The sequence below is a fragment of the Triticum aestivum genome, chromosome 3B (genome assembly GCF_018294505.1).
Source record: "Triticum aestivum cultivar Chinese Spring chromosome 3B, IWGSC CS RefSeq v2.1, whole genome shotgun sequence".
Classification (NCBI taxonomy): domain Eukaryota; kingdom Viridiplantae; phylum Streptophyta; class Magnoliopsida; order Poales; family Poaceae; genus Triticum; species Triticum aestivum.
In genome coordinates this window covers 168,610,189-168,620,815 of record NC_057801.1, presented here as the reverse complement: position 1 = coordinate 168,620,815, position 10,627 = coordinate 168,610,189, and the positions used below count along the sequence as shown (strand labels likewise).

Genomic DNA, 10,627 nt, shown 5'->3' with positions numbered 1-10,627 from the left:
TCCAATGAAAACAAGCAAATTTTACAATTGCAGATCCTCTCCCACTCCTCACTTTTGTTCACAAAAGAAATTCAGAATATACAGCACCAATCCAAGAATTTGAGTCTAAAAGAATTGGTTCGTCCAACATCATTGGCCAAGTTGCCAGCTTGCTGCTGAGATATTAACTTCTGAAAATGAAGGAATCCTCCAAAAGTAAGTAGAACAGAGTGATCTTTCAACTAAAAAAGGCCAAGGCTGAAACCAACATCTCTCTGAAAACCGACTATTATTTCTGTGAAGAAAAAAACACAATAAAAAAACAACCTATTTCCTCTCAAAATCTGTTAAATGCATCACTCGTATGTGTGAAAACCCCATATAATTAGTGAGTGATAAAACACATGCATTCCTGTGAATAAAACAAAATTAACTTACTTCATCCTATAGATTGGCCTACTCTATTTTACTGGACAATCATAATATCCTATATTTTTTTTTTGCGGGGAATGATAAATCTAATACGATACTAAACAATGCCCATACAAAAGTGTGTAAAACAATTAGCTGAACATGAGTCACCGGTATTAATACAGTAGGATGTGCCTCAGTTTCTTCTCACGTTCATATGCAGGACATAGGAGTACATGCTGTATTGTTGCTACATTTCCCAAAACAGAAGCAAGTGAAAGCTAGCTACAGACATACTCTTCTTAGGATTTTATTTAGATAATGGTGCAGAGCAGGTGTACCAGTAAAAAACGAAATCCTTCTAATGCCTAGCAGAGCAGCGTAACAACCAAAAAGAAAATCCTTCTAATGCCTGGGATCAAAATAAACCGAAGAATAAAAACAGGGTTATCATGCCATATTAATCTGCACCTTTGCAAATCGTTCACCTACTTTTTCCCAAGGAGATCCAGAATCCAGGGAATCAAGCAACATATATGTGACACGATACTCTCTCCTCAACACCGAAATGCCATCGATGTTGGCTAGAGGAGGAGAGGATGACGGCGTGCTGAAGAAGCCATTTGAATGGCCCAACATCTTTCATCTGTGCACAGCGTGAGGAATCTCGGTGGAAAATCAAAGAATAAGCTTATATTAGATCACATCCATGTTTTTTGAAGTAAGGTCCACATGATCAAGGGCTTGATGTTTTGCTTTATTTTGAGAATTTCTAGGTTTAATAGTCTTAAGGAGACAACAATTCACAACTTAGGCTAGCATATAGGAATCAGGGTGATTGGCTTGACATCCACAGATGGGGTATGTGTGGAGATGAATCTATGATACTTCTACTGCAATCAAATCCAGGGCTATGATATCTATTTTTGAGTAACTTGGACTATGAGGAGGAAAAGCACAGCCTTGGGCACCAGGCATATCATTATACTCACGAAAAAATAACAAGCTAGTTGGTATGATAAAAATATTCAAATCTGTAGGAGAATCCAAATCAGGATTCAAACGTGCAAGAGAACATATATTGCGTGGCAGTTTTCTGCGTTTTCCTATCCCCTATTCTCCTGCCTGGTCTATAGCCAATCTTTTCATGCCTCCTGCAGTTTGGGCAGAGAAAACTGCGATGTGAGACCACAGAAAGCGCTAATACTGCAATTTGATAGATCAGGCTAACTAAGTGCGAGGAACGACAGCCATGAAATACATTCTAGCGAACTGATAGAAAGCGCTAATACTGCAGTTTGGCCGACGGCGATCCGAACCCCAGCTTCTTGTAGACGGTGTGGACGTCCTCAGTGAGCAGCGCGTACCTGAAGGGGATGGCCGTGGAGCGCGCCGATGGAGAAGAATGAGTAGCATGTGGCGCCGGCGCCGGCGAGGATGTGCAGCGCGTAGCCCGCGACGTACTTGCAGCGGTCTGCGTCCAAGGAGATGCGGGAGGTGCCCAGAGAAGATGGCGGGGAGAGACGGGAAAGGGGGCAGAGGAGACGAGGTCGTCGTGGTGGTGGCTGCGGCGGCAGAAGGCGCCGGCAGCGGCTAGCGCATGAGATCGGAACTCCATTGCTGGTTGGAGGAAAGTGGCACGAGGTGGATCTGGATTGGTCTGGAATAGATAGATGATGGGGTTTTCTGAAAAGAATACGAAGAGAGTGGTGGGGGTCTTTGTGCAAAAGTGTCAGAGCTCTATCAGATGCGTTAGATGTGGATCAGACGGTCGAGATTGATAGACGGCAGGCACACCATCATCACCAATTCAGCTTTTTATAGAAGTAGAGATATATGGTCAACATTTTTTATATACACACTTTTAAACTTTTATAAATGCTTGATTAACATTTTTCAAATACAAGATTAATATTTTCTAATACATGAACAACATTTTTCTATGCACATTTAGCATTTTTAAAATGCTTGATTATCATTATCTAAATGCAATATTAATGTATTTTTATAACACATGGTCAACATTTTTTCTAAATACATTTAACGTTTTTCAAATGTTTGATTACCATTTTTAAATACTTGTTTAACAATTTGTTCAAATGCTTAATTTACATTTTTATATGCATGCTCATTTTCATCATTTTTAATGCATGGTCAAATGCGAGATATAGGGGGCGCCCCTTAAGGCGAGATATAGTCGCTGCGCGCCCGATCGGTGTTACTGGGCGTTGACGCTTCGGCCGCTGGCCGATGTGCCGAGACAGCCCATGTGCGATTCCTGCTGAGCGAACTGCGGAGCGAGAGTAAAACTGGGGCAGTCGGCGCATGCCCGCATCCATCGGGGCGCCACTTGGTCGTTATCGGCCATCGCGGACCGCCGCCGATCTATCGCCTCTCCACGTCCTACGCACTCCGCACTCGGCGGCGCGCACATCTGGCCGGTAAGTAGCCAACGGCGGCGTGCGGCCCATCGTCTTATCCTGTTCCTGTTTCGTGAGTGTGCTTTGCTTCCATACATCGGATCGGATGAATGGTCGATCCTTTGTGCTTGGACCAATCCTAAGTGGCCTTTCCTAGCTGAATTCGTGTTTGTTTATTATCACGGCAGTTATTATGACATCAAGCACGGAAGAAAACGATCCGTGGAATCCTCCATACCAATGTACTCATGGTCCTGCTAAAGACTTGGCTGAGCATACCAAACTACTCAAGCTGGTGCAGTAACTAAACCACCTCTGATATTTCTCTCCTCTCCTGTTTCTTTTTCTTACTCATGCCTCTTCATGCTGGCACATTCTCTGTCTGTCTCAGGTGTTGAGTGAGAAATGTGCTTTGTTTGAGGTCTCGAGAGCAACCAATACAATCGTCCCAGACCGTACTCCTGAGGTTATTTGCTGTCTTTGTTACCATAATAATTGGATTGAAAAATCATTTCATAATTGTATCTAACCTATAGTACTTGTGAATATTTAACGTGTCTATTCCAGTGCTTGTGTTTTGTTGACTTAGGCCATCTACCAAGCGAAGTGCTTATAAAAATAGATCAGTTTTTTTCTTGAGCACCTGTGCTTATTTCTGTACCAGGGGTGCCTAATTAAGCACCTGCTTTCTACCCATAAGCACCGGTGCTTAAGCAAAACCTGCTTATTTTTCTAAGCACCTTGTACCGTAGATGGTCCTGCATTGCAATATGTCTTTTGTTTTTCTTGTTATGCTTTGTTGATTGGATAACTGATTACCTTTTCACCCTTTTCATTTTTGTATGGATAAATCTAGTCAGTGAAGGATGCTTTGGTCGGTAAATTACCCCGCTTGGTGCCCATCCTGGAAAAGGATAGTGTCAGGCTTTTCGTCAAGTTATTCAAGCATGACAGTGTGGGCTTGGCTTGGGGTTTCGTCATAACACCAGGGACCTTCAATCAGATGATCATGCAAAATGCCCTGCGATGTGCGAAAGTTGCTGCAGGGCAAGGTTGGGTTCCGCGCCAATCCCAACTACATGAACTCACATGGGTACTTTCCCCTTCACAAAGCTGCTGAAATGTTCTCTGCCGACATGATCAAGTTGCTCTTCTGCTATGGCGCATCGGCCAATTTGCGCACAGTTGGCCCTGAAGTCATCGAGGGCCTACTCCCACTACATGTTGCAGTTGAGAACGCTTGCCAGCATAAGTTTCTTGAGGAAAACCTGTTACCTGACAAAGGGAATACCGACCATGTCTACAGGCTCATTCAATTGCTGTGCTTACCTGAAATGGTTTGTCTCACTTTCCCGTTGAGCATAGTACCACTATTTATTCAACTATCATTGGCAGCTCCATATTCTGTGCCTACCCATAATAGTTTGTCTGAGATTCATCCCAATACGAATTACTACCACAGCATAATAAATGGAAGTTCTAATATGTAACCACTGATATGATATATAGTTTCTCTGTCTTACTCTTTTGGATAATCCATGTGTCTTACTCTTTTAATCAAGATATGAAGTAGCAACTCCAAGGTGCTGTTAAAAATAATTGAATGTTCAATTTGCTCTTGCTTGGCGTTGAGAACACTGATGGAAGTTATTTGGTGCTACTTTCTTGTGTATAACGCCAAAGATACTCAGTGTTTGTTCCATCTTGGTGGCTTTTGCAGAAGATCTTCTTAGATACAGTTAGACTGATTGCAGAAAGAACAGATGATCTACTTGCCGAGCTCTGGAAATACATCAAGGACGGAAAGCTTTCCGAAACAGCAGTTTTGCTCCTGGCAGCTCAAAAGAAGATCCGTACGGTATCTTATGAAAATGGCAATATCAAGACAGATGGGTTTAGTATTATCTCTAATCTTTGTACAGAGAATGTTGTTGCTATAGATTCGGAGATTGCTCAAAACAGAGCCAGAAAGAAGCAGCAGCTGAAGGCGGACAAAAAGCTTAGGCGTATGGCATTGCTGCTTGTTATTGTAATTTGTGAAGCTGGCGAAGCTCTTGATGCATACATTCGGGCACATCCAGAGGTACCAAACCGTTTATATTTTCAGCTATAGTGCCTCTATTCTTGTCTTTCTACTAAACATGTACTAATATTAAGGTAAGCATGGGCTTATAGGAAATCAATGCATTAATCTGATCAATTTAAAATGGAAATACTAACATTGATTAGAGAAAGAGCACAACATCCAGCTTGCTTAATAGACTCTATAGGGTTTTTTTTAGAGAAAAGGCGATAGCCCGACTTTACAAAATAAAGCCATAAAGCAGCATCTGAGACACATACATGAAAGTAGCAAACAAACAGGTTCAACAGCTGCATACGCAGCAAGGGTTACAGTCTTAAGAGACAAAATAGCACTACCTACCTACTAAGATTGAATGCAGCAGCAACAAGCTTCATGCCGACATAGAGTCCCGGTCTGGATTGATAAGATCAGCCGCCATGGCCTTCACACGAGAAATTAGGAGCTCCGACGCCTCCTTGTCCCCAGCTTTAATGAGCGGCAAAAGATTCGGCCATTTGTAGATACAGTCTGCAGGCTTGTTAGGGAAAATATGCTCAATCGAGAACTTATTCCTTGTAGTCAAAAGGGCGCAAGATAAAGACGCGAAACCAAACTAAAAGATCCTACTCATTTGCCCAGACAAGGATTTAGCCAGGTCGATAACATTAGCAAAAGAAGTAGGAGCCCAGTTCACACCCTGCCACGACTAGGTGCAACTCCATAACAATTTGGCAAGGTCGCAATTAAAAATAATATGATCAGTATTATCAAAGGTACCGCACAGTGCATAGAACCCAGAGCCAGGCTCATTTCGCTTACGAATTTGATCAGCCGCGGGAAGCCTGCCTTTGGCAGCCTGCCAAAGAAAAATTCTGATCTTTAGGGGCACACGGGCGCGCCAGATGCACTTAAACCTCGAAGGAGAACCTGAACTCAATCTAACATAAAGTGGCTTAACCAAAAACTTGTCAGAGGAGGAGTGATGCCAAACTACCGTGTCCGCACCTCCTGAAAGCACTGGGAAAGAAGCAGCAAGACCCTGCCAGTCTTCCAATCTGTAGGAGATAGCGAACGACGAAGACCTAGGTCCCAGTTATTACCCGCAAGATCCGAGATGGAGATCTCCAGGTTGGAGCAGTAATAATAAAGAACAGGAAAAGAGGAACTAAGGGGACTGTCACCGTGACACCAATCAAGCCAAAGTCGAACCGAGGCGCCGTTGTTAACCGCAAACTTGACCTGAGAGTGGAAGTTATTGAAGTGTATATGTGGATTGCCTAGTCCTTTCCATTAATTCGGTTTTTTGGTTGCTTTGGCTAGTTCATGAAGCTTAACATGGTACTAGAGCCTAAGGTCTCGAGTTCAAGTCCTGGCTTTCGCAATTTATACAAAAATTGTTGCTGACTCCTTTGTCCACGTATAGGCCTCTTGATCCATACGTCTGAGTCTATCCACGTGCTGACTTTACGCATCACATGTGAGAGGGGGTGTTGAAGTGTATATGTGGATTGCCTAGCCCATTCCATCAATTCGGACTTTTGGTTGCGTTGGCTAGTGCATGAAGCTTAACAGAAGTCATCGCGAACTTTAACTAGCTGGCGGCAGAACTGTGAGCTACCAGCAGCAGAGGCAAAGAGAGGGCTCTAATTGGGGAAGTATTTAGCCTTGAGGATGTCAAACAAGAGAGCCAGGGCCGGAGTTTAGGATTCTTCACTACCATTTAATAATGAGACATTTGTTCATGATAGCAGTGTTTATAATACCCAGCCCCCCAAGGCTTTCAGGTCTTCACATAACTTTCCATGTCACCAAACTGTATTTTCTTTTATTATCAGCCGAGTTCCAAACTACTCCGGTGCTTATCAAGTCCATCATGGGTACTAGCAGGAAGCCAGTAAAACCCCATTATGTCCAGGCAAGCAAGCCCACCACAACCCAAAGGGTGGGGCGAATCCTGCCATCCTGACTTGGGACCTCTTGGAACAAATCAGGGAGATTGTCGTGGCACCAGTTGCCATCGACCATATCATGGAAAAATATATGGTTAGAGTCTTCCGACATTCCGCACAATGGGCATAACCCGTCCCTGGGGCCATTACATTTACGGACCTCAGTACCCGAAGGTAAGCGGCTTGTCTCATGTTATGGCAAATGTTATGCACAAATGATGAATAGAATACACCTGCAAGTATAGTTCCTCCTGACAATACTTTCTAGATGGTTCGTCTACAAGGAACACAATTATTTAGTGAATTGAATGCATTCATATTGCAATTGTATTTTAAACTTCCATGATTTTTACATCTTATATTGTATTAATTACTAAATGCTTCCATTGAAACCATTGATTCTCTCTCTCTCTCTCTCTCTCTGACACATAGCCACTAACGGTCACACTCACTGGCTTTTTCTTATACAAGTTTAATGTGTCATGCAGGGACCCTATGCCATGTAGGTGGCTCACGATGAGGTTCTGCAACATGTCTCGTCGATTCTGAATAACCATGGTTTTTGTCCTACTGGAGAATGCATCAACATAGAAAATTTGTACGTCTTCTACACTTGTTTTCCATCTTTATCATTATTATATTTTTGCATAAAACTACACTGTCGAGTTATGTTCATTAATTTATTCAATTTGTTCTTGTAGCTGCCCCTATGATCAACAATCGTCCAGGTTGTCCGATGAAAAGTCGTCCAACAAACATGATGGGTTTGCTACAACGGAGAAGGTAAAGCTATTCCAAAACTGGAGTGTTTCTATTTGTATGTGATATGCTTGTTCGTAATCCAAATTCTGTCCGGCAGGGTACAATTAAACTTAATACTTTGAAAAAATGGAAAGTATCCTGTCATTAGAGATGTAATCTTTAATGTTCTTACTTTGGCTTTATGCAATGATCAGCAATCTTCTTTTGACATTTTTCTTGTGAGATTTCTCATGGGTCTAATTTGTTAGCTAAAATTATCTGAATACCATGGGCTAGTCCAAACTGTGTGATGTTATCTGTAAAAGGAAAATAGTAGCGATACATAGCTAGCAAAGGAAGAAAGATCTGCATTGCTTCAGATGGTACTAAAGACGAGACATGTTAGATTTCCAATTACTCCCTCTGTCCCATAATATAAGAACGTTTTTGACAAACGTTCTTATATTATGGGACGGAGGGAGTATTTGTTATATATTGTGATATTTATCTGTACCTTTGATTGATGACAGGTCAAAAGGTAGATAAAACTTATCAACAAATCATAATACCATTTACTTAGTAATTTCTACTTCTGAATAATTTTGGAACAGGGGATTGAAATATTTTCTGAATTAACGGTTTTCAGGATGATTAATCTTACTTTATCGAAAAAGGCTTTCGCCCCGCTTTATAAATAAAGCAAACCGCCACAGAGCATACAAACCCACACAAGTCCACACACACCCACCCAAGACTCACGACAAAGTACATAGGTTCTGCTGAGGGCACAGCTCAACAAGCCCAAAAGGAAGGAAAAAACAACATCCGCACATCAAACACAAGGCGCCTAATCAGGATCCGGCGGAGGCGGTGGGGGCGGCGGCGACAGGCGGACGGCCATCGAACGGATGTCGGCGATGAAGGCGGAAATGGCGTCACGGTCCGGGGGGCGGCTAAGCGGCCGCCAAAGCTGCAAGAAACCCGAGAATTTGTAGAGAGCGCCAGTGGCGCGACGAAGGGGAGCGTGCTGGATCACAAGCTTATTGCGAACGGTCCAAAGAGTCCAGGCGAGAACCCCAACCTCAAGCCACCTAATGTGGCGAGAGGACGCGGGGGACAACTGGAGTTCAGCAAATAGGTCCGGGAAGTTGGTGTGGCACCAACTACCACCGACCACCTCGCGAAAGCAGCTCCAGAGGAATTGGACGGAGATGCAGGAGAAGAAGATGTGGTTCGAGTCTTCAGGGACTCCACAGAGCGGGCAGATACCGGTGCCCGGGCCATTGCGCTTGCGGACCTCCACTCCAGACGGGATCCGGCCGCGAATCCACTGCCACATGAAAATGCGGATCTTCAGGGGAACGCGGACGGACCACTGTCATTTGTGGTCAGCTTGTATTGCCTATTAAATCAAATGGTCCATTTGCCATTATATAGTATCCCAATTGTGATCCGCATTTGTCCAAAATGCAGACTGAACTTAAATGTTTCACATGAAGCTGCACACAAGGAAAAAGGTAGAATGAACAGAAGAAAAATTAAGTGCAAGTATTTAAACTAAGTGCCATACTGTTTGCTTATTTTGTAACTTGCATGATATTAGTAGTGAACTAGTGAAGTTCAATAATTTATACCATTGAGTTTACTCAGTGCTTGTGAGAAAACGCTTTTACATTGGGGGTTTTAGCATCAACTTTATTGATCGATGGTACAGGCTGCCAGAAAGAAACAACCTAGAGGATGGGAGGTTGAACATGCAAGGAGAAGCTTCATCCCATACGGGAAATCAGTGTTATTATCCCAGTTGAAGGCAAAGGTGGTGCCTCCTAGTACCCTGATAGAATTGAAAACCATTAGAGAGATGAATGAAATTCTGAATAAGGCAGCCGAAGGATCTTCTCGAATTCCAAATAACAATCTTGGTTTGTCAGGAAGAATTCCGCGATTGACAAGTAGTCATCAATCCAGAAGGTTGTTTGGTACTGTGGCATCGACAGCCTTGAAACTGTTAAAGCATGTATGAGTTGAGAGGTACTCCCTCCGTTCGGAATTACTTGTCTCGAAAATAGATGTATCTAGAACTAAAATACATCTAGATACATCCATTTCTGCGACAAGTAATTCCGAATGGAGGGAGTAGTAGTATGTCATATGAGCTGTATTTTGTATACTTCATGCTAACAAGCCTGCCTGATATAAAAACTCTGTTGTTGTCACTGCTGCTGTTCTTTTGCTATTGTCTTGCTTGTTTCTCTTCTGCTGGATTTCGATCAGGGCAGGATGAAGCACATAACTATTTCTGGGCGTAATGTCGTAATAATGTGATCTAAATCAAACCCATTAAGCTACGGGAGAACGGCGGCCAACCAGCATGGCCACCGCCCACATGGCGCATGCTGATTGGCTCATTAAGCTACGGGAGAATGGCGGCCAACCAGCATGGCCATGTGGCGCATGCTGATTGGCTGTGGTAAGAATTTTTTTGATTTTTTTGCAAGATGAAATTGAGATTTTTTTTTTGATTTTTTTGGAAGATGAAATTGAGATCTTTTATTCATTTTGAGAAAAGTTTTTTTGGAGATTATTTTTGAAAGAGTTTGTTTATTTTAAGAATGTATTTTAGGCTTTTCATTTTTCTTTTTGAGATGGATGTGATGTTCACGTGTTGTGAGAAAGTTTTCTTTTTAATTTTGAAATGAAGTTGAGGTTTTTTTTGAGAGAAAGAAATACACGCACAATTTCCTGTCAAGAGGCCCGCAATGACGGCCCCCCAACCACTAGTAGACAGAAAAAGTGAACGAACATGGAGAGCCAAGCGTTGTTCTCGGGATTGGCCAGTCTTTTTAGTTTTTACTTGCTCCGGGAAAGGATGAACATGGAGGTTTTGTTCTGGGAAACGATGAACCAAGCAGTCTAGAGCGGGTATTTTTACCATAAAAAGGGAGGGCATTTTATAAAACCTCCAGGAGAAGGGCCAACTATTCATGTTAAATCGCGAACCAACTTGTGGTTGGATGATGAGGTCAATGTTGGTATTCCCGGGTTCAAGTCCTGGTGCTCGC

The 10,627-nt window shown here is 42.8% G+C and overlaps 1 long non-coding RNA gene across 1 annotated transcript; it reads left to right on the top strand.

Annotated features, from left to right (window-relative positions):
- The first annotated feature begins 2,629 nt into the window (after positions 1-2,629).
- On the top strand, positions 2,630-9,604 carry LOC123065137 (uncharacterized). The gene is made up of 8 exons (XR_006430905.1): positions 2,630-2,831; positions 2,999-3,105; positions 3,202-3,276; positions 3,667-4,147; positions 4,531-4,893; positions 7,313-7,422; positions 7,526-7,607; positions 9,280-9,604. It is a non-coding gene; the product is annotated as an uncharacterized lncRNA (long non-coding RNA).
- Positions 9,605-10,627: the final 1,023 nt, after the last annotated feature.